Below are 22304 nucleotides of genomic sequence, written 5' to 3'. Positions count from 1 at the left end.
ACATGAAAAGAAAGAAGGGAAGACTACCGTGGAATGAAAGAGACTTAATGGACATAAGTAAACACTATGTTTAGATCTAGTTTAGATCAAACAAACTAATTGTATTTTGTTTAGATCAAACAAACTAATTGTAAAAAGAGATCTTTGAGACAACCTTGGAAATTTGAATACAGGCTTGGTATTAGATAGATTATATTATATGATTATTATTTATTTTGTTAAGTGTGATAATAGCATGCTTTGGGGCTAAAAGAAAGTCTGTTAAGCATATCCTGAGAGTGACAAAAAGATAAATAAGAAATAAGAAAGTGTGTATTAGTTTGGGATGGATAATGTGGAAGTGGCAACGGGTAATGTGTTATGATGCCTAGGATTTGCTTTATTTCAGAAAATAATTAAATAATTGGGGCTTTATTATACTATACTTTTATGTATATTTTTAAAATGCATATTAAAAATTACAAAGGAGAGGATCTGTCTGTTGTATGGAGAATGCACTGCAGGGGGAAAGAGTGGAAGCAGAGACCAGTTAGGAGCCCTTACAGTAAGCCAAAGAGAGGGAAGAGATGATGGTGACTTACAGTGGTAGTCATGGCAGTGGCAGCCTGTCTGGAGTTGCCACTGCCATCATGCCAGCTGCAGCAGGGAGGTATGGCTCAGGTTGCCCACTCCATGGAGCCAGCAGGAACTTGGGACAAGTTGGAGCCCTGCCCCTTCAGGCCCTCTGGCCTGAAGGCTGGGGGACCAGGCTACCAGTCCCACAGATCAGAGTGGGAGCTTGTGGTGCCTCTTCTGGGCCTGCCCATGGCTGCCCAGGAACCAATCAGCATGCACTTCCTCCCCAATGAGGCCCATAAAAGCCCTAGGCTCAGCCAAAGCTGAGCAGATGTCAGGATGACCAGCTGCAGAGAGGAGCTACCACTCCAGGGCCTCCTCTGAACTATTCTGTTACTCAACAAAGCTTCTCTTTGCCTTGCTCACCCTCCACTTGTCCATGTACCTTATTCTTCCCGGTCTTAAGACAAGAACTCGGGACCTGCTACACGGCAAGACTGAAAGGGCTGAAATATGCCCCTTGCTCACCACATTGCAGGTAAAGAGAAGGAGAGAAGAGCTGCAGCCCTTTGGGGAGCCCAGACATGGGAGCTCCCCAAACCAGGGCTGTGACTCACTCTTTGGGGCCCTGTGGTTCCTGGAATTCCCCAAGCTTCTGGGTGCCACTGTGGTCCCCGGTGGCAGTTGTGGAAGCTGCTTGCTGTGTACCTGATCCAGTTGCAGCCCTGCAGAGAGTCTGCACCCATACTAGCACCTGGAGCTGCCTGTCCCCCTTAACAGTTGGCATGCCTGATTGTGTGCAGTGCCAGACCCCATTCTTGCTTGCTTACATACTCCTCCCCACTCCATGCCTGGTTCACCCTTGGCAGGTGTGGGATCCAGGCTGGTAGCACGAGCTGAGTATAGTGTGCCCAACTGAGTGGGTGGAATGAGTCCAGTGGGCCTAAGCAAAACCTGGGCAAAGGTAACACTGGCCACAGAGGTTTCTGGCCAGAAGAGTGACACCCCAAGTAACCTGCAATGGTAGGAGTTGGGTTGGAGCTGGAAATGGAGAGAGTGTAGCGATAGAGCCAACAGAGCTTGTAGACTGGATGTGAGGGATGTAATAGTGGCCCAGGTAAGACTAAAATGAAAGTGACTTTGAGCACAATGTAAGGCCCATTTTTCCATACTAGGGCTTGCATTCTCAAATTAATCCCCACCAGATTAAAGGATGATGGGTTGCCTTGCTCTGTTGCCCAGGCTGCAGTGCAGTGGTACGATCTCAGCTCACTGCAACCTCCACTTCCAGGGTTCAAGTTGATCCTCCCACCTTAGACTCCAGAGTAGCTGGGACTACAGGTGCATGCCACCACACCCACCCAATTAACTTTTTGTAGAGCCAGGGTTTCGCCATGTTGTCCAGGTTGGTCTCAAACTTCTGAGCTCAAGCGATCTGTCTGCCTCTGCCTCCCAAAGTGCTGGGATTCCAGACATGTACCACTGCACCCAGCTGTCTTCAAATTATGTATGTCTTAAATTAAATTTACATTCTTGGAATTGGGGCTGGGCTGAGCTCAATTTAGCAGGGCAAGGGCTAAGACGTTGAAATAGCTGGAAATTCTGTAACTCTACAAAGCAGACAGCTGGAAGAAATTACTTCCTGTTAAAAATTGTATTTCTCAGTCATCAGGTAAAACCCTTGCCTTATCAGCTCCTGGGATTAATGATTTTTTTTTCACACTAGGCCACACCACAGTGCATTTCAACAGTGGATCCCAGAAACACAGATCCTTAATTTACTTTTGGTTAGATCAATTATGCAAACACGTGTTTAGCTGCTAGAATGACTTTGTCAGCATTTAGGGAGCTTTAATTCAACTACAAGTACTGGATCCAGCAAAGGAACTCCTGACTGTCTGAGATCTGCCCAGAGGCAAAGCTGTTTATTGTAGCTATTTGTTTTTGGTGTCACTTTTTTCTTTTCCTTTCTGTATGACTGGTAATACAAATGGAGATGTGCATCTGTCACTGTGGATCTGTCAATGGCTTAGGTTTTCTGGACATAATCTTATTTAATGGAGCCAGGTCTTTTTTTCCTAAGTTTTTTCCCTACATGTGAAGCATTTTGTTGTTGTTGTTAAAGTGCTCTAATGTCCTAGTACTAAAATAATAATAAAAATGACAACAATAACAAATAGTGCTCTTATCGATCGTCAAGAGAGTAGGCTCTGAATGGTAATTGGAATACCGCTGGAACAGAGCTGTATGGAGTGGCAGACCTCATCCCTCATAGGCAGCAGCAGCTAAGCCCATTCTGTATTCCACACCCTCCCTGACCCTTGATTTCTACTTGGCCTACCTCATCATGTCGTTCTATGGAAAGTCAGGTCACCCTGTACCTAACTTTTCCCTGGCCGATATTTAGCAGCTTACTGAGCCTGTTGTGTTGCATCTAATCCTTGCTTAGTCCAGCCATGTGCACTGCCATTAGGGAACATCATAAATCATCATTTAAGGACCATATCCACGCTACTTGCCAGAGCACCAAGTCACCCACTCCCTTGTGTCTAAGTGGCGGTTGCAAACTCCTGGAATAGATTCCTCATTGTCTTCCTATCAGTTTCAGCATCTCCTGCCTCAAATGTCACTACCCATAGCACATTTTTCTTTAGAACATGCTCATTCTTGTGATTTCTCTTCTGACAGAGATAGATACTTGCTCCCCAGCTGTGTTGCTTATGGATTTCCCCAATAGGAGTCAGTACTAGACACTTGCCAACAGGCAAGTTACTTAATATATTTGAGTTACATTTCCTTCTTAGGTAAATAAGAGTGACATTCCTCTTTTCTTTCTTTCTTGGCATTGTGCCTGGGCTGGGAAGACTTTATGTCAGGTTTACTGGGATGATCCAATGAGACACGACTTGTGAATATCCTTTACAAAACAGAAGACCCTGCACAAAAGCTAGCAATTATTGTAATAACAAAGAAGTGCCTACAGATAAATGTGTCTCTTTTATTCAACAAACCTGTATTGAATACGTGTCAAGTACAATGATCAAAAAGACTCAGTCCTTGCCTTTAATAAATTTAACGTCTTGGGTTATATACAGATGAAGAAATAGGCACTTACAATACAGATGATAAGAATGGTGATAATGCTAAATCCCTTATGAGATTGCACGGAAAACACATACAATGTAGACTAAGAGAGGTCAGGGAAGGCTTCCTGAGAGGTGCAGAGCATGAACAAAGTGAGCTGAAAGAAAAACTGGAAAATGTGGGTTCTGGGAACTGTAAATTACTCAGCCTAGCTCTATCTCAGAGTGAAGTCAAGTGGAAAGACTGGAGAGGTAAGTGAAGGCTAAATTATGGAGGGTTTTGAACATTGGAACACTATTGAAAGGTTTTAAGCAGAGAAAGACATGATCAGATGTGTCTTAATACCATACGGGGAATGCTTTGGGAGGAGGAAAGATGGAATGAGGGAGATCAGTTAGAAGGCTACTGGGATTAACTAGCGATGAGATAATAATAGCATAATCTAAGATAACTCTGGTGATTTCAAGAGAGGTGGATGAATTCAAGAGATATTTGGTGGTAAAATCAATAAACTTGGATGTTTAGATGTGGGGAATAGAGTAGAAAAGATAGTGGAGGGTAGCACCCTCATTTCTAGTTTGGAGAACCATATGGATGGTGATGCCATTCACTGAGATTGGAATCATGGAAGGAGAAGAGTTGGGGTATGGAAAGATTACAATCTCAGTTTGGGTTGTGACTCTTTTTCAGGGACTACGGATTCCAACTAGAGATATGTATAATATATGGATATTCTGCTATGTATGTTTCAGGATGCTTGGCTGCTCATAACTCTAGGAAGGGACAGAATTACAGACTGTATGTTTCTTACATGTCCGCGGATGCTGACTGGACATGGAATCAATGTCAGACACAATGGCACTGAACACACTAGCTAGCCAGTAATTTTTCACATATGATATGGTGTATTAGTCACGGTTCTCTAGAGAGACAGAATTAGTAGGATATATATAGGAGTTTATTAAGTATTAACTTACATGATCACAAGGTCCCACAATAGACTGTCTGTAAGCTGAGAAACAAGGAGAGCCAGTCCAAGTCCCAAAACCGAAGAACTTGGAGTCCGATGTTCGAGGGCAGGAAACATCCAGCACAGGAGAAAGATGTAGGCTGGGAGGCTAGACCAGTCTCTCCTTTTCATGGTTTTCTGCCTGCTTTATATTTGCTGGCAGCTGATTAGATTGTGTCCACCAGATTGAGGGTGGGTCTGCCTTCCCTAGCCCAGGGACTCAAATGTTAATCTCCTTTGGCAACACCCTCACAGATACACCCAGGACCAATACTTTGTATCCTCCAATTCAATCAAGTTGACACTCAGTATTAACCATCACAAGCTCACCTCTTGTCAACTTGAACCCATACACATCTCCTGAGATCGTTCATAATCTGCAAATAAAGACAATAATGTCATAATTGCATCTAACTTAATACAACTATCCTTTTTACAACCAGAAATGCACCAATCCCCAACCCAAATACTATTACATAAAGTTAACAATACTTAAATGCTGATATGAAGTCAATAAATCTTATGTCACATGAAAAAGCAAAAGGAAATAAAATAAAGATATTTTCTTAGCACAAGTATATACATGCACAAACATGTTTTTAGCAAAAGAAGGAGGAAATACTCATGACAATTACAGTCCCTAGTTCTGCAGCTGGTCACGTGGTCATAGCTGGTATTACTGACTACCTTCTTCTACTACCCATTCTGTATTCCCTTTGCCTTCAGCAAGCACCTTGGCGGGTCACAGTTTTTTTCCTGGTGGAGTGACCCAAACCTTCATTACTGAGAGGTCTGGGCCATTTGTAGTCCTGTCTGGATTGGGCTGTTTAGTTTCCCATTGACCTTAATCACAGGGCATGGTAATACTAAGAGATGCCCTAATGGATCTGCTGTATTCCATTCATATTCTTCCTTACCTCTGTTGTAGAGTAGTAGACTGATTTCATCTTGATAGTCTGGGTCAATTACCCCAGTCAACACTGTAACTCCCTTCTTAGCCTGTTGACTTAAAGGTAGGAGGAGCCCAAAGTGTTCAGGTGGCAATCTTTTTTTTTTTTTTTTTTTGATGGAGTCTTGCTCTGTCACCCAGGGTGGAGTGCAGTGGCACGATCTCGGCTCACTGCAAGCTCTGCCTCCCGGGTTCACGCCATTCTCCTGCCTCAGCCTCCTGAGTAGCTGGGACTAAAAGTGCATGCCATCATGCCTGGATAATTTTTTTGTATTTTTAGTAGGGACAGGGTTTCACCATGTTAGCCAGAATGGTCTCGATATCCTGACCTCATGATCTGCCCGCCTTGGCCTCCCAAAGTGCTAGGATTTCAAGCATGAGCCACTGCACCTGGCCTCAGGTGGCAATCTTAACTTCTAGTTTAATGGAATTGTTGTGTCTTCTTGTGGCAGCATTCCTCCCTCTGGAACTAAGAGCTCTAGGCCAGCAGAACTAAATGTTGTGGGAACACGAAGCAAGAATTTTGCCATTGGATCACTAGGGGTGATGGTGAGTGGTGCCACTTCCACTTCCAACCCTTGATTCCTGGACCTGTGAATCCTGGCTATGGGAGAAAGAGTACCATATATTGGATGCTGATTCAGAGCATACACGGCCTTCTACAGAACTTTGCCCCAGCCCTGAAAAGTATTGTCACCTAGTTGGCATTGTAATTGTGACTTCAAAAGGCCATTCCACCATTCTATCAACCCAGCTGCTTCAGGATGATGGGGAACATGGTATGAACAGTGAATTCCATGAGCATGAGCCCACTGCTGCACTTCTTTAGCCATAAAGTGAGTGCCTTGGTCAGAGGCAATGCTGCGTGGAATAACACGATGGTGGATAAGGCATTCTGTGCTTCCATGGATGATAGTCTTGGCAGAAGCATTGTGTGCAGGATAGGCAAACCCATATCCAGAGTATCTCTTCCAGTGAGGACAAACCTTTGCCCTTTCCATGATAGAAGAGGTCCAACATAACCTGCCATCCGGCAGCTGGCTGATCACCCCAAGAAATGGTGCCATATTGAGGCTCAGTGTTGGTCTTTGCTGCTGGCAAATTGGGCACTCAGCAGTGGCTGTAGCCAGGTCAGCTTTGGTGAGTGGAAGTCCATGCTGCTGAGCCCATGCATAACCTCCATCCCTGCCACCGTGGCCACTTTGTTCATGGGCCCATTGGGCAATGACAGGGGTGGCTGGAGAAAGAGGCTGAGTGGTGTCCACAGAATGGGTCATCCTATCTACTTGGTTCTTAAAATCCTCCTCTGCTAAGGTCACCCGTTGGTGAGCACTCACATGGGATACAAATATCTTCATGGTTTTTGACCATTCAAAGAAGTCCATCCACATATCTCTCCCCCAAATTTCTTTGTCACCAATTTTCCAATTATGCTTCTTCCAAGTCCCTGACCATCCAGCCAAACCATTGGCTACAACCTGTGAATCCGTATATAATGGCACATCTGGCCATTTCTCCTTCCTTGCAATGTGCACAACCAGGTGCACTGATTGAAGTTCTGCCCACTGGGAAGATTTCCCTTCACTGCTGTGCTTCAAGGATGTCCTAGAAAGGGGCCGTAGTGCTGCAGCTGTCCACTTCCGGGTGGTACCTGCATATCGTGAAGAACCATCTGTGAACCAGGCCCTAATGTTCTCTTCCTCTGTCCACTGATCATAGGGAACTCCCCATGAGGCCATTGGTGCAGGCCGGGGGAGAGAAGGCAGGGTGGCAGGAGTGGAGACCACGGGCATTTGAGCCGCTTCCTCATGTAACCTACTTGTGCCTTCAGGACCTGCTTAAACCTGATCATGTATAAACCACTTCCATTTGATGATGGAATGCGGCTGTGCACGACCCATTTTATGGTTAGATGGGTCAGAAAGCACCCAGTTCATGATAGGAAGTTGAGGTCGCATGGTGACTTGACCCATAGTCAAATGTTCAGTTTCCACCAAAGCCCAGTAACAGGCTAAGAGCTGTCTCTCAAAAGGAGAGTAGTTATCTGCAGAAGATGGCCAGGCCTTGCTCCAAAATCCTAGAGGCCTCTGCTGTGATTCACCTATGGGGGTCTGTGAAAGGCTCCAAACAGCATCCCTATCTGCCACTGACACCTCAAGCACCATTGGATCTACTGGATCATATGCCCAAGTGGCAGAGCAACTTGGACAGCAGCCTGGACTTATTGCAGAGCCTTCTCCTGTTCTGGACCCCACTCAAAACAGGCAGCCTTTTGGGTCACTTGATAAATGGGTCAGAGTAACACACCCCAATGAGGAATGTGTTGCCTCCAAAATCTAAATAGGCCCACTAGGCGTTATACCTCTTTCTTGGTTGTAGGAGGGGCCGAATGCGGCAACTTATTTTTCACCTTAGAAGGAATATCTCTACAGGCCCCACACCACTGGAGTCCTAGAAATTTTACTGAGGTAGAAAGTCCCTGAATTTTAGGACTTTCTACCTCATATTTATCCCATCCTCTGGCATGCAAATGTCTCACAAATAAGTCCAGTGTGTTTGCCACTTCTTGCTCACTGGATCCAATCAGCATAATGTCATCAATGTAATGGGCCAGTATGATATCTTGTGGAAGTAAAAAGCAATCAAGGTCTCTCTGAATAAGATTATGACACAAAGCTGGAGAGTTGACATATTCCTGAGGTAGGTCAGTGAAGGTGTATTGCTGGCCTTGCCAGCTGAAGGCAAATTGCTTCTGGTGGGCCTTATGGGCAGGAATGGAGAAAAAGGCATTTGCCAAGTCAATGGCTGTATACCAGGTACCAGGAGATGTGTACATCTAGTACAGCAGCTGCAGTTGGAGTCACCACTTGGCTAAGCTTATAATAATCTACTGTCATCTGTCTTCTGCACAGGCCAAATGGGAGAGATGAACAAGGATGTAATGGGAATCACCACCTGTGCATCTTTCAAGTCCTTGATGGTGGCACTGATCTCTGCAATCCCTCCAGGGATGTGATATTGTTTTTGATTTACTATTTTTCTAGGTAGAGGCAGCTTTAGTGGCTTCCATTTGATCTTTCTCACCATAATAGCCCTTACCCTACCAGTCAGGGAGCCAATGTGGGAGTTCTGCCAGTTGCTAAGTATGTCTATGTCAATTATGCATTCTGGCACTGGGGAAATGACCACAGGATGAATCCAGGGACCCACTGGACACACTGTAAGTTGGACACGAGCTAAAACTCCATTAATTACCTGACCTTCGTAAGCCCCTACTTTAACGGGAGGACCACAATGACATTTTCGGTCCCCTGGAATCAACACCAACTCAGAGCCAGTGTCCAGCAGTCCCTGAAATGTCTAATAATTTCTCTTTCCCCATTGCACAGTTATCCTGGTAAAAGGCTGGAGGTCCCCTTGGGGAAGGATGGGAGAGAGATTCATTGTATAAATTGTCGGTAATGTGGCCTTTCCTCAAGGGGACCTGGCCTCCCTTTCATTCAAGGGGTTCTGGGTCTGTAAACTGGCTGGAAAGTCTGGAAATTGATTGAGGGACTGTGATTCTGTTTTTATAATTCATGTTAGTCTTTTATCTATTTGACCTAGAAGTTTCCTGCTTGTATAAATTAAGTAGGAATGCAATAGGCTTCCTATCAATTTCAGATCTAGGAACACAGTTGTTAATTAGCCAATGCCAGAGTTCTACATGAGTCAGACTATTCTGATTGCCACTTTGCCTCTGCTGTCCATTATGGTAGCTATGCCCACCTTGCCTTTTATGATTGAGTGCTGCCACTTGGCTCCGGCCACCTCAAGATCCAATTATTCCCATTGTATTTACATTTTGTAGTTGGGTAACTGCAGTTCCCACGATTCAATCTGATATACAGAGAACAGCAATTACAGGGCTCTTCAAAGATCCAGGTGCTACCCTCACAAATCTATTTCACAAGGCATTGGCCAAGGGTATATCTTGTGGACCCTCCCACCTGGGATGAGTAGGTCTAAAGTGGCTAATCCACTCCACCATCCCAATGTCACTAAGCCTTGGGATCCCTCCCTATACATTAAACCAAGAAAGACCAGGCATTTCCAGCTCACACACAGTGGGCCATCATTTAATCCTTATTTCAGCTAACCAAGCAAATAAACTATTAGAATCTTTTTTAACTCCCCAAGCTGCAACATTAAAAGCTGAGTCCCTACTTAGTGGGCCCAAATCAATAAATGCAGCCTGATCCAACTCTATGTTCCTTCCATCATTGTCCCACACCCTTAATATCCATTCTCATGCCTGTTCTCCAGATTTCTGTTTATAGAGATTAGAGAACTGAAGCAGTTCTTTTCAAGTGTAGTGCACCTCCTCATGGGTCACACTATCAACTTCACCTCTAGCAGCCCACTGAGACTTTAGTTATAGGTCTAGAAGGAAACAGGGGTGTTGGGGGTGGCTCCTGAGGAGGATCAACATTATCTTGCCTGGCAACTTCCTCAGGGGAGGCCATCACTGTTGCCTCAGGCAGCACAGGGTTTATCTCCTCAGACAGAGGTGGAAAGGCTGATGGTAGCATGGGTCGGGGAGGGTATGTTGCCACTACTGGGGATGGGGAAGCTGTTCCTTCTGGCAAAAAAGTTTCATCAGAGTTTACAAACTCAGTGTCCCCAGTTTCATCAGGGTCCTCCTGCACATCCCCATTCCAAGTTGCAAGGTCCCATTCTTTTCCAATCAACGCCCTCACTTTAACAGTAGACACCTGGTGAGGCTGTGCATGCACCTTTCATTGCAGGTCAGCCACTCGCATGATAAGAGCTTGTGTCTGTTTTTCCACAATTTCAGCTCTTTCTCTATAGGATATAAGACTCTCACTAAGGGCAATCTTAGCAGATTTGAGGCTCAGTATCTGCTTCTGAATCCGGGAGACAGAATCCCTGAGTTCATCATTTTCTTTCATCATCGTGCCCGCTGAACTTAGAAGCAACCAACCAGCTTCATTGTGTCCCTTGGTTCTCCACATATGGTCATAGGTATTATGTATAGAGTTACTAAACTTGCCTCTCATGAGCAGTGAATCAGGAGTGTCAAATGCATTTATTTTGTATAACTCTCTAAATAGTTCATGCCAAGGACTATCAGTGTTTTCCATACTATTAGAAGTAGAGTCCTTAGCATTTTTGGGTCTAATCATATTAAGCAGCTCACTCCAGAAACCCCAAAGTCAATGAAAGAACTCCATCCTTAATATTCTGTTCCTCTAGAACCATTCCCAGTACCAAAATCTGTATTAGTCACGGTTCTCTTAGAGGGACAGAACTAATAGGATATATATAAAATCAGTTTATATATATAAATATAAACTAATAGGATATATATGATACATATGACATATATATGTGGGAGTTTATTAAGTATTAACTTACATGATCACAAGGTCCCACAATAGGCTGTCTGTAAGCTGAGAAACAAGGAGAGCAAGTCTGAGTCCCAAAACCAAAGAACTTGGAGTCTGATGTTTGAGGGCAGGAGGCATCCAGTATAGGAGAAAGATGTAGGCTGGGAGGCTAGGCCAGTCTCTCCTTTTCATGGTTTCCTGCCTGCTTTATATTCGCTGGCAGCTGATTAGATTGTGCTCACCAGATCAAGGGTGGATCTGCCTTCCCCAGCCCAGCGACTCAAATGTTAATCTCTTTTGGCAACACCCTCACAGATACACCCAAGACCAATACTTTGTATTCTTCAATCCAATCAAGTTGACACTCATTATTAACCATCACATGTGGCTCAAACAAATGAGTTATGTCAATCAGATTTTGTCTTTGGAGAGTTTCAACCAACCAAGCCACTGACTACTGCCAGTAACTGATGGACATTGGTATTGGAAGGTCTTACAAACTCAGGGGCTGTGATAGCCATTGGGCCCATATGTAAGTTGCTGAAAGGGCCATTGTCTTCCTAAAAGACCTGAAAAGAGAAAATAATGGAACAGACACAAATTGATGAAGAACTGAGAGAATATGGTACTGCCCCTGAGAGAGAAAGAGACAGAGAAAGAGAATATGTCTGGTATATATTCTAACTTTCAGTTCTAATTTCCTTGAGCCTGGCTGTTCTTGTTTCTTGTGCATTCTCTCTCTTTCTATGTGTGTGTGTGTTTAAATATTAAATATTTAAATTTTAATCTTCTTTAGTATATGACCAGAAAGCCTGTAATTAGAATAGAAATTGGTACCAGGAGTGGGGTTTCAAGTGACAGAGCCTTAACATGTGGGACAGTTATGGCATCATTGGGAGGAGATATAATCTAAAAATAAATGACAAGATGAGAATTTTGCAGCCTGTGATTTTTGATGAAAAACTAGTTAAGTGTCACCTGCAATCCCTTGAGACCCAGGACATAACCATACAAAAGGTGGAGCTCTGGGAGGCTTGATGACTGATTGTAAGAATAATGAAGCAGATTATTTGTTGCTTAGAATCTTAGATTAAAGCCATCAGCAAAGAGACATGTTTCTATCCAAAATGCCCGTCTATCAGCAAATAAGAAAAGCAAGGTGATTATGTAATCCTGGGACAGGAAGCCCATTTTGTCTGTAGCTGGAGCTCTCTGATTACTTAGATTCAAATCCAGAAATTAATGGGCCTTGCAAAACTGTGGTCTAGTCCTAATTTTCTGTCTCATTGAGTTTCTGGTGCCAAAGCTAAAGGTGTGATTGACAAAGATGGATATTAGGCCATTGGAAAAGGATTATCTAGAAGGAGTTGCTGGGGAACATGACACTCCCACAAGCTCCTCCAAGGCATTTTTTTACTCTGCCTTCCCTACAAAACAAGAAGATCTCTTCCCACTGGGAGGCAAGTCTAACAGCTAGGATTGAAGTATGGATAAGGAAAGACAAATTAGGAGAGAAATAGCTAGCACTTTTTGCCTACATGCTTTTTGTACTAAGTGGCATCAGCCATTAAGAGAAGGAGAGTCAGATTGAAGAACCTAATCCTGGGTTCTGAGCAACAGAAAATTGGTGGGCCTGGTCCTCAGGACTTATTTCAATAATTAAGAATATGCAGGCTTCCAAGGACATTGGCCTTACAGTGTCAGTCAGAGTTCCCTGTAGCTTCAGGATTAAATATTTGCTTAGACAAGTAGCCACTGTATGGTTCTTGCCTAGAGATATCTTTCTTTCCTCCATTTTTCTAAGTAAATGATTGTTTTCTGCTATCTTCCCATTTTTGTTCCATTGTTGAATATTGGGGTATGGCAGAGGTTAAGTTTACCATTTAGTTCATAGATTGTAGGAAGATGAGATGTCACCTTTGGACAGGGTCTCACAGAACTAGAAGAGGAATGGATATAAACTGAATATTGTGGATTCTGAGGCAGGCAGGCAACCTTTGAGATGGCCTTGAGACACTCACTGCCTCTGAATGAGAAGCAGAATATGACTTCAAGTTATTTCCTATGGGGAGAGGATGTATGATTTATAGTTGTAAATGTGATCAATTAGACGAAAGCACCTTTGAAAATGTCCGAATAAGGACAAGCAATAGAATGAAACTGACAGACTTTCATTATTTGTCTTGTTCAGTGATGCTGGAAGGGACAGCATTATACGGGATGGACACCTTACCCAGGGCAGCAAATCCTGTGACTTACATTGTCAGGGTTGAATGGATAGGCTCATCAAAGCAGACTCTTTCTCCTGAATTTTGAACAAGGAGACATTGGGTCTATTGTCACTTGGAGCGAGCTCTTCAGTTGGGTCCTATACACTGGGGACATGATGAGTAGACAGGAATGAGGTGGGGTGCCAGGGGAGAATGGAGCAGACACCTGGAGACTGGTGACTTCTGAGAGGGAGAGAGAGAGTTGCTGCTTCTGTTCTTAATGGGTTTCTCCTAATTTTGGAACCTCTCATATCTGGCAATATTTTACTTTTCTGTTCTTGGATTTCATTGGATTTCTGCTTTCTTACAATAAATCCCAATCTGTGGCAGAAATCTAGCATTCAGGAGACAGATCTAGATGGAAATATGTTTTTCAGATCCATCTGCATTTCCATGGAATCACGACCTGGGAGTGGAGGAAATCACCCAAGGAGGGTGTAGAGGGAAAGAGAAAATAATGTATTCTGATCATTACAGTGTACCACAAGATATTAAATGTTTGCATATATAATTTACCCTTCTAAACAACTTTGTAAAGTATCTGTAATGTCATAATTTTACAAATGAACAAAGGTGATAAAAATGGGTTCAGTTATTAATACTTTGCCTGGGTTGCACAGGTCTTCTGACTGAGTTCACTTTTCAGCTTCCATTAGGAGCAGAAAGGACTCAGAATTTGCAGGGCAGAGCTATATGCACTGGACCAGAATCTGGACCAGAATTCTCTCCAGGGGTGGGCACCACTTTGTAATCATAAAGACCAGTATTACCTCATATTTGCAGAGAAGTTGGCAGGAGAGTAAGTGAATTAAAGGAAGTATGCTTATCCCAGAGTTCCTTATTTCTCTTTGTGTGTCTCCTCTTCTCCCACCCCATGACTAGCCCTGCTGCTCTCTAGCCCGTTTGAGGGAGACCACCGACCTGCCCCATCCATGGAGAAGCAAGAGGCCTGTGCTGCAGTTATCCCTCCATATAGCCAATTCCTGGTCCTTTGGGGGAGTGTTTAATGCCCCCAAATTTTGCCACTTGGGGGTAGGTAGTGGGGAGGGATGGTAATGGTTCCCTATAGCTTCAGGATTAAATATTTGCTTAGACAAGTAGCCACTGTATGGTTCTTGCCTAGAGATCTCTTTCTTTCCTCCATTTTTCTAAGTAAATGATTGTTTTCTGCTATCTTCCCATTTTTGTTCCATTGTTGAATATTGGGGTATGGCAGAGGTTAAGTTTACCATTTAGTTCATAGATTGTAGGAAGATGAGACGTCACCTTTGGACAGGGTCTCACAGAACTAGAAGAGGAATGGATATAACCTGAATATATCCAGAACCCTTTTGTGGGAAAAGGGTTACATAGGCAAAGGATTTGGGAAACGCTGAGTTAAACAAACAAAAAGAGATTTCCTGATCACAGTTCTTAGAGCGTTAAATGTGTAAACATGCATCTCCTAGAAGGGCATATTATGGGAAGAACTTCCCCAACTTACCCGACCATAGAACAGCTTCCTAATGTGCTAGCATTTTAAGCAGTAATGGGGAAGGGGAAAAAGATTGTGGAGGTGGGAGGCAGGAGGTGGGAGGCGCACAAGAACTTCACCTGAAGGGTTAGCAAACACCTATTCCCTATTCATGAGCAATGGCCTTGAGTGGAGCTCTCAATTGATAAGTGGGGGGTTTGTTTGTGTGTGCAGGTGTGTGGTTTGTGTGTCCATGCACCTACACACGTAGGCACGAATCTTGGCTATCAACTCAAATGCAGGAACTGGACTGATTTTTATAACTTTGCTCTTAAGGTTTCTCATCCCCTAATATTTGCTCAGGCCTCTTTGGGGACTACGTGTTAAATAAGGCATAGCCTGCCTCACAGTGGCTTTATTTGCTTGTTGTGGGTGGTGGTGGGGCTGGGGAGCTCATTAGGATTCTTAAAAGTTTAGGAAAGAGCAAAGGCCAAGTTAGAAGAAGATACCTGCCTCCTGACTCCTTGGCGGGCTCTCTTTTTGGCCTGCCCTACCTACTGAGGACTGGTTGGAGGAGCCCTTGCAGGGAACTTCTCTTAAATTGACACCCTCTGTTTATTTTTGATCCCCTAATTACCCTTTAAACTTGCTGTGGTTTATTTTTAGAGGTTTCCCATCCACCTCATTAACAGTTTGTAAAAGCTCCTGTCTCATATTTCTACCATTTATGCCCTTAATTAAGCACAGTGGCTTTTGTTATCTCAGAATACTGGTCTTGTTTAGAATTTAAATAAGATGACTCCAAGCTACTGCCTAACTGCTTTTTAAGCATTCCTTCCCTTTCCTCCAATCCTTTTGTCTGCCATGGGTCTGTCTAGAGCCTTGTCCCCAGGGTTCTCTCTGTTCTTTTTTGGTTATTTTTTTCATAATCAAGGGCTGAGAATGCAGAAGAAGGAGGCGTGGGATGCTGACGGCTCTGTTTTGTGTTTCAGTTTTGTTTTGTTTTGCTGATATTGGGGGGAGGGCACTGTTGGGATCCTTCTTTCACCTCTACCAGGAGTCAGGAAGAAAGAGGTGGGTTAGGACTTTTTCAAGCTTTGCCATCCAACGTGTGAACAGAACAGCGATACTTGATTAAATGCACACCAGGACTCTGATCCCTGATCTGACACCTGCTGATCCTCTTCCCTCATCGGGAAAGTGCTGCCTAATTACCTTTTCCTGCTGGCCCAGTTTATATTCAAACCTTCTTAGTAGGACTGACCAAAATATTGAAAGTATCCATCATCAGAGGTGCTCAACACCAGGTACTGCCTCATAGAGGAAGGAAGGCTGGTGTAGGGCAGAGGAAGCACTTGTGGCCTGGGGACAGTCAGTGGCACAGGCCCAGGTAGCACCTGCACTTTGGCCAGGGCAGGGCAAGCCCAGTCAGTGGTCTGTCCTTTGTGGCCTGGGCCCAATCTGCCCTGTGGAAATCACAGTCTCCCTGGCAAGAGAGAATCCTGTCATCTGTGCTGTTGGCTTAGTCAGTGGGCACAGGCTGAGCTGGCGCCCATGCCCTTCATGGGCAAAATAAAGCAAGTAACACCAGACTCATCTAGGCTTGACTCTCAGTTCCTCCCCTTGGCCTTGGGCAAGTTACTTTACTTCTCTTCTTTGTGTCCTCTTCCATATAATGAGGTCATACCAATATTACCTACCTCAAAAGGTTGATGACAGAATTAAATCAGATAATGTATGTAAAGAACTTAGCATGGTGACTGGCACATCATAATCATGTAACAGATGACAGCTGCTGTGATTAGTATTAGTATTATTGGAAGATAGTGACCATTCTGGTCCTATGTGGCCACTTGAGACCACAGGGGCAGTGGGAACATTGTGGGTCATTGTGATGATGTGGATTTTATCCTGTAAAAGAACTTGTCTACTCATTCACTCACATGTCTGTTTATCCAACAAACAATATCAAGCGCTTACTATGTGTCAGGGACAATGCAAAGTGTGGACAAAGTGAGGCCACCCATGGGGCGTCAGCTCTCAGGCAGCCTCTACTCTGATGAGGGAGATCCTACTATAACACACATCGGAATAAAATATGTACTAGAAAGAAGATACAAACACTGGACTTACAAAGACAAACAAGAATGAGCTCATAGTTATGACCTGAGAGATGCAGAACTCAGGAAAGATACAGGAGGGATGTTTGAGCAAGAACGTGAAGGATAAGAAGCAAGGAGCAAAGGAGGGAGGGAAGAACATTCTAGGATGAAGGAGAGGCATTAGCGAAGTCATGGAGAAGTGAAAGTGCATGGGTATTTGGAAAATGTAGCCTGGGTAGAGACAGAAAGTGACCATGTAGGACCCAATGATGGCTGGACTCAAATGCCACAGTAGGGAATCTGAAGGAACTGAGATCTTAAGAGAAGTGACATTAGACCTTTGTTTCAGAGAGACAGCTAACTGGGACTGTGTGAAGTAGATTGGCAGTGGGTCCCAACCTTTCATTACCAGGAAACCCCTTTTGTTAATTTACCCCCAAAGATCTGGCAGTTTGATTTTGGACATTTAACACATTACATGTATCAATAGTCTGTGATGCTTTATTGGGGTAAATGTATAGTTTCTAGTAGTTCTTTTAAATACTGAAGACCCCTAGATATTTAAGAGTGCCAGGCTGGGAACCAAAGGGCTCGGGAGGTAGAAGAGCAGATGTCTGAAGACCCCTTAGTAAACTCCTGTATGCGCGGGACAGAAGTTAAGAAGGCCTGAACTAAGGCAAGTGTGGTTTCTGAAAGGTGGGGACAGGTATGAGATACTCTGTGGGAGAAATGGATAGAATTTGGAGAGTGATTGGGGCTGAAGTGAGGGAGGAATAGAAAAATGAGTCAAGGTTGGACATGGTGGCTCATGCCTGTAATCCCAGCACTTTGGGAGGCCAAGGTGGGAGGATCGCTTGAGCAGGGGAGTTCAGGACCAGCTTGGGTAACAAAGTGAGACCCCCATCTCAACAAAATTGTTTTAAAAAATTAACTGGGCACAGTGGTGTGCATCTGTGATCCCAGCTACTCAGGAGGCTGAGGTGGCAGGATAACTTGAGCCCAGGAGGTAGAGGCTGCAGTGGGCCATGTCCTTGCCACTGCACTCCAGACTGGGCAACAGAGCCAGATCCTGTCTCAAAAAAATAAAAAAAAAAAAAAAAAGAAAAGAGAAGGGAAGGGAAGGGAAGGAAAGGAAAGGAAAGGAAACGAAGAAGGACAGAAGGAAGGTAGAAAAGATGAGTCAGAGCCTCTGGGCCTGGGGATAAGAATATTAACAAGAGGGGACCCAGAGGGGACTGGTGGCTGGGAGGAAGGAGTGTCAGTTGATAGCAGATGCACTGAGTGTGAGCTCGCTGCAGTCTTCTGCATGGAGTTCTTCAGCAGGAAGTCGGGAGCTTGGGAGAAAGGTCACTGCTTTGGGGCAACTCAAGACATTTTCTCATGGGCAGAGAAACTAAGGCTCCCTTAATCTTCCATCCTCAGACCCAATGGCTAGCACTATTGCCCCCTGAGACACTCACCTTTACTCTTACCTTGATCAGACCCCAATAATCTGGAGTCTACTTCCTAACATTCTCCTGTATCTGTCCTTCAGTGCTCTGGAAAGCATTGCTGACTATAGGAAAGAAAAGATTGGGTTAGGGAGTGGGGTGTGAAGAGGTGCCCAGGCCAGGGCAGTGCTCCACCACTGCCTCCTGCCCTGCTTGTGCCCAACCAGCAGTTAGTCTGATTTAAAACAGATGCTCTCAGTCGTGATCAACCTGTCTGCTTCTGCTTTTGCTCTGTGGTCATGGGAAGCAGATGGTTCACGCTGCTGTAGTGGGGACTGAATTGCAGTAGCATTGTGTGGGGTGACCTTCAGGGCACTGGGCAAGGCTTGCAGAGTGGGTGCCTTTGCTAACACCCCCTCCTGTGCAAGTCGGGCAGTGTGTTGCCCATGGGGCTGCCAGCCAGATGCCTGAGGGGGAAACAGTCACACCCCCAAACTGTTAATGAACACACCTAAGTAAACACACAAGTCCCATCAGGTGGAATTTAGAACACAATCCCCTGTGAGCTGTGTCTGGGTCAGGGTCTTCTTGACTTAGGAACAACCATCCCATGCCAGGTAAAGCCAAATCTCTAATTCTGGGCTTAATGTTCCTTGATGCACGTGCCTGGACTTTGTTATGCATCAGAATCACCAGCCAGCTTGTCCAAGTGCAGATTCCTAGGCTCCAATCTAGTGCATCAGAACATCTGTGGGTAGCAATTTACATTTTTAACAAGCTTTCTAGGTGGCTCAAATGCACAGTAAAGTTTGAGTCGCTGATGGAGAGCATCCTCTGTTAAATCACACCAAGACTTCTTCCGTGCATCGTCCATCATAGACCATGTTTGTGGAGTTACTGTGTTAACTGTTTCCTGAATCCCATGCTGGGTATTCTGAATCTGGGTACTTGACTCTGGTTTTGGCTCATGTGTCCTCCCCTCTTGGCTGTAGGTGCCTCCTCTCTGACAGGCTCCCCATGATGGGGCCCCTGGATGTGCAGGGGGGCGGGAGGGAGCAGGCGAGAAAGGGCACGAAAGAAATAGGACACCAGCTTCTAATAAGGGAGTGTGCCCAGCACCAGCTCAAGGTATGGGAGGGAAAAGCACGGCCCCCAGCAGGGCTCTAGGAAGGCTTTTCTGGAGAGGCTGGAGTTAGGCCCCAAGAATAAGTGGGATTAGGTTTCCTGGGGCTAGGGAGGGCATCCTGAGGATACAGAGTATAAACAAAGCACGGTGAGAGGAGGGCATTGCATTTGGCCATAGAAACGGGTGCTGAAGACCCATGAAGTATTTTGAACACCAGATGAATGCATTGTCAGTTTCATGTAAAGCAAAGTGCTTGGTAATTTTAAAAGCTCTATGCAAACATTAATCATTTGTTTCTCCTTCTGTGGGCAAAAAGGGAGTCAGTAAAAATTTATGAATAATGGTGGGATGCCTGGCAAAGGTTTTAGGATGAATAAACTACTAGGGAAGTGGAGAACAACTTTTTAGGGGTTCAGAAGTAGTTGTCCAGGGGCTGAATCTGATTAGTTTGCCCAACAGTGTTAGCTTTTAAAAAATTTTTTTTTTCAGATGGAGTTTTGCTCTTGTTGCCCAGGCTGGAGGGTAATGGCGAAATCTCGGCTCATTGTAACCTCTGCCTCCCAGGTTCAAGCGATTCTCCTGCCTCAGCCTCCCAAGTAGCTGGGATTACAGGTGCCCACCACCACACCCCGCTATTTTTTTTTTTTTTTTTTTTTTGTATTTTTAGCAGAGACGTGGTTTCACCATGTTGGTCAGGCTGATCTCGAACTTCTGACCTCAAGTGATCCACCGGCCTTGGCCTCCCAAAGTACTGGGATTATAGGCATGAGCCACCGTGCCTGGCCTTTTTTTTTTTTTAATTTGAATTTGAATGTCTTTAGATAGAGCTTTCACCTTCCAGTTCCCACAACCTACAACTCTCCATTTGTTTTACAGCCTCATACATTTACACCTGCTTAGCCCCAGAAGGTATTAGAGTTTTTAATCTCTCAGCTGGCACTGAGGAGGGTGAAAAGTTGAAATTCCAGTAGGAGAGATGACAGTAGTGGGAAGTAGTGAGGGCCCAGAAAGAGTGGGGCAGTGAGATAAGAAAGAAGGAAACAACACAAAAGAAGTAAATAGGACATGCTGGCGGATTGAGGGAGTGAGGGGAGTCAAGGGTTAAACTGATGGGACAATGTTGCTGAAGTCTGCAGAGGCTGAGGAGCGGCTCTGAAGGATATGTTGGGTTTAGGTTGTGGCAGGATATCTCAGGGCCTTGTCTAATGGCAGGTGACAAGTTGGGCCTGGTGCTCAGAAGAATAATGGTAGCTGGGGACGCAGATCAGCCTGGCATGGAGGCGGTAGGTGAAATGGAGGTGGAGGTGAGGTGGGTAAGAGTGTGCAGGGAGAGGGTGGAGGGCTGGGGGAGCCTTCTCACTGGGAGGAGGTGTGCAGAAGAGTTGGGATGGCAGCAAAGCTGGATCTCATGCAGGAGCCCAAAGTCAGATAAGGAGAGAACCTACAGGAGGGAGGGGCTGATTGGTTGCAGGAGGCACTTCGGCAGCCAAGGAGAACATGGGTTGGAAACACGTCCTTTAATAAGCCATTGGCTTTGAGCATTGGTGAGCAGGTCAGCAGGGGTGAGCATCCCTGTGGTTGGGCTCTGCTCCTTCACTAAGGGAGCACTGAGGCAGTAGAGGTCCAGCTTCACCTGAGGGGCTGGCATGGACTCCCTGCACAACCTGGCTCTAAACTGGACAGTGGAAGGGTAGCCTCTGCTCTGACCTGTCACTGTGTCTTCCCTGAACGTCTGTGCTTGGCCAAAGCTGAGCTGTTCATAGTTGTCCCACACTGGCTCACTCTACACTTCTCCCCAGATTGCCTAGAAGACCACGGCCCTCTCTGCTCCTCAAGCCAGAAGCTGCACTCCGGTCAATAAGCTGAGGTTGCTGGAACTTTTTGGACTGCGGAGGCCACTTCCGCTCCCGGGTTGTCTGACCACTCGCCAGTTTTCTGCTTGCTCTTTAGCGGCTCCTCCTCCTTGTAGCTCAGCACCCTGTGAGGTTGAAGAGGCGGCTGCTCAGCTGTGGCTGAAAGTGAAGAAGCTCTCTTTAGGGGGTAAGGGTTGGAGTTTGAGAGGAAAACTGTTTGATACCGCTTGGCTTCACATTTTCCCCCAAAGTGAAAATCCAGCTGGTTTGTTCCCCTGGTTTGTCTCTGAAGCAGTATCTGGTATTTATAGAAGACTGAGCCAAGGGCCAATCAGCTCAGAATGGAAATGCCTGAGCCTGGAGTTCTCTGGAGCAACCGTCTCCTGGCTTTCTCTCTCCCTGGAGTTCAGCTAAGGTTTTCTCTCGAAAACTTTCAAGCCCTGAGAATCAGTTTGAAGACCCACAAACTGGGGAAAGGACCATAAAGCACACTGACTGTCTTTCTCTTGGCATCGACGTCTTGTATGTTTTTTATGGTTGATAGCAAGAAGGTAGCTGAAGAGCTAGGAGAATGGCCCGGTGCGGGGCACGAGGAGCAGCTGCAGCGTCCAGCTCTCTAGGGTGATGGGCATTGTCTCCTGCTCCTGCAGCCTCTAGGACCTCCTGCTTCTGAATTATGTGCCTGTGCTAACCTACTGGGACAGAATTGTTGTTTTTAGCATGTACCTTCCAGCTGCAAGGAAAAGGAATGGGATATTTGACATTTTAAAAGACAGCTGGAGTGAGTGAGATATCAACTGACACATTCATTAAATGTCATCACTTTTGTTTCTCTTCCACGTTCAGTGCTTAAGTTATTCTAAATTAATTACCCAACCACTTGATTTATTCCTTACACCCCCCTCTCTGCTCCCTGCCACCTTCTCCAGGCTTAACAGCAGCACAAGTTACCCAGTTGTAAAGGCTGAGCAGGGGCCTTCAGAGAAAAGGGAGACTGTCCAGGCAGCTAGGCTGCAGGATGTTCTTACAATGGGGTCAGAAGCCGAGCCTGACCATTGCCATGAAAGTTGTCATCCCCCTGTT

Source organism: Chlorocebus sabaeus, chromosome 20 (assembly GCF_047675955.1).
Source record: "Chlorocebus sabaeus isolate Y175 chromosome 20, mChlSab1.0.hap1, whole genome shotgun sequence".
NCBI classification, from domain to species: domain Eukaryota; kingdom Metazoa; phylum Chordata; class Mammalia; order Primates; family Cercopithecidae; genus Chlorocebus; species Chlorocebus sabaeus.
The sequence above is the reverse complement of the archived record's forward strand: the minus strand, read 5'-3'. Positions refer to the sequence as shown.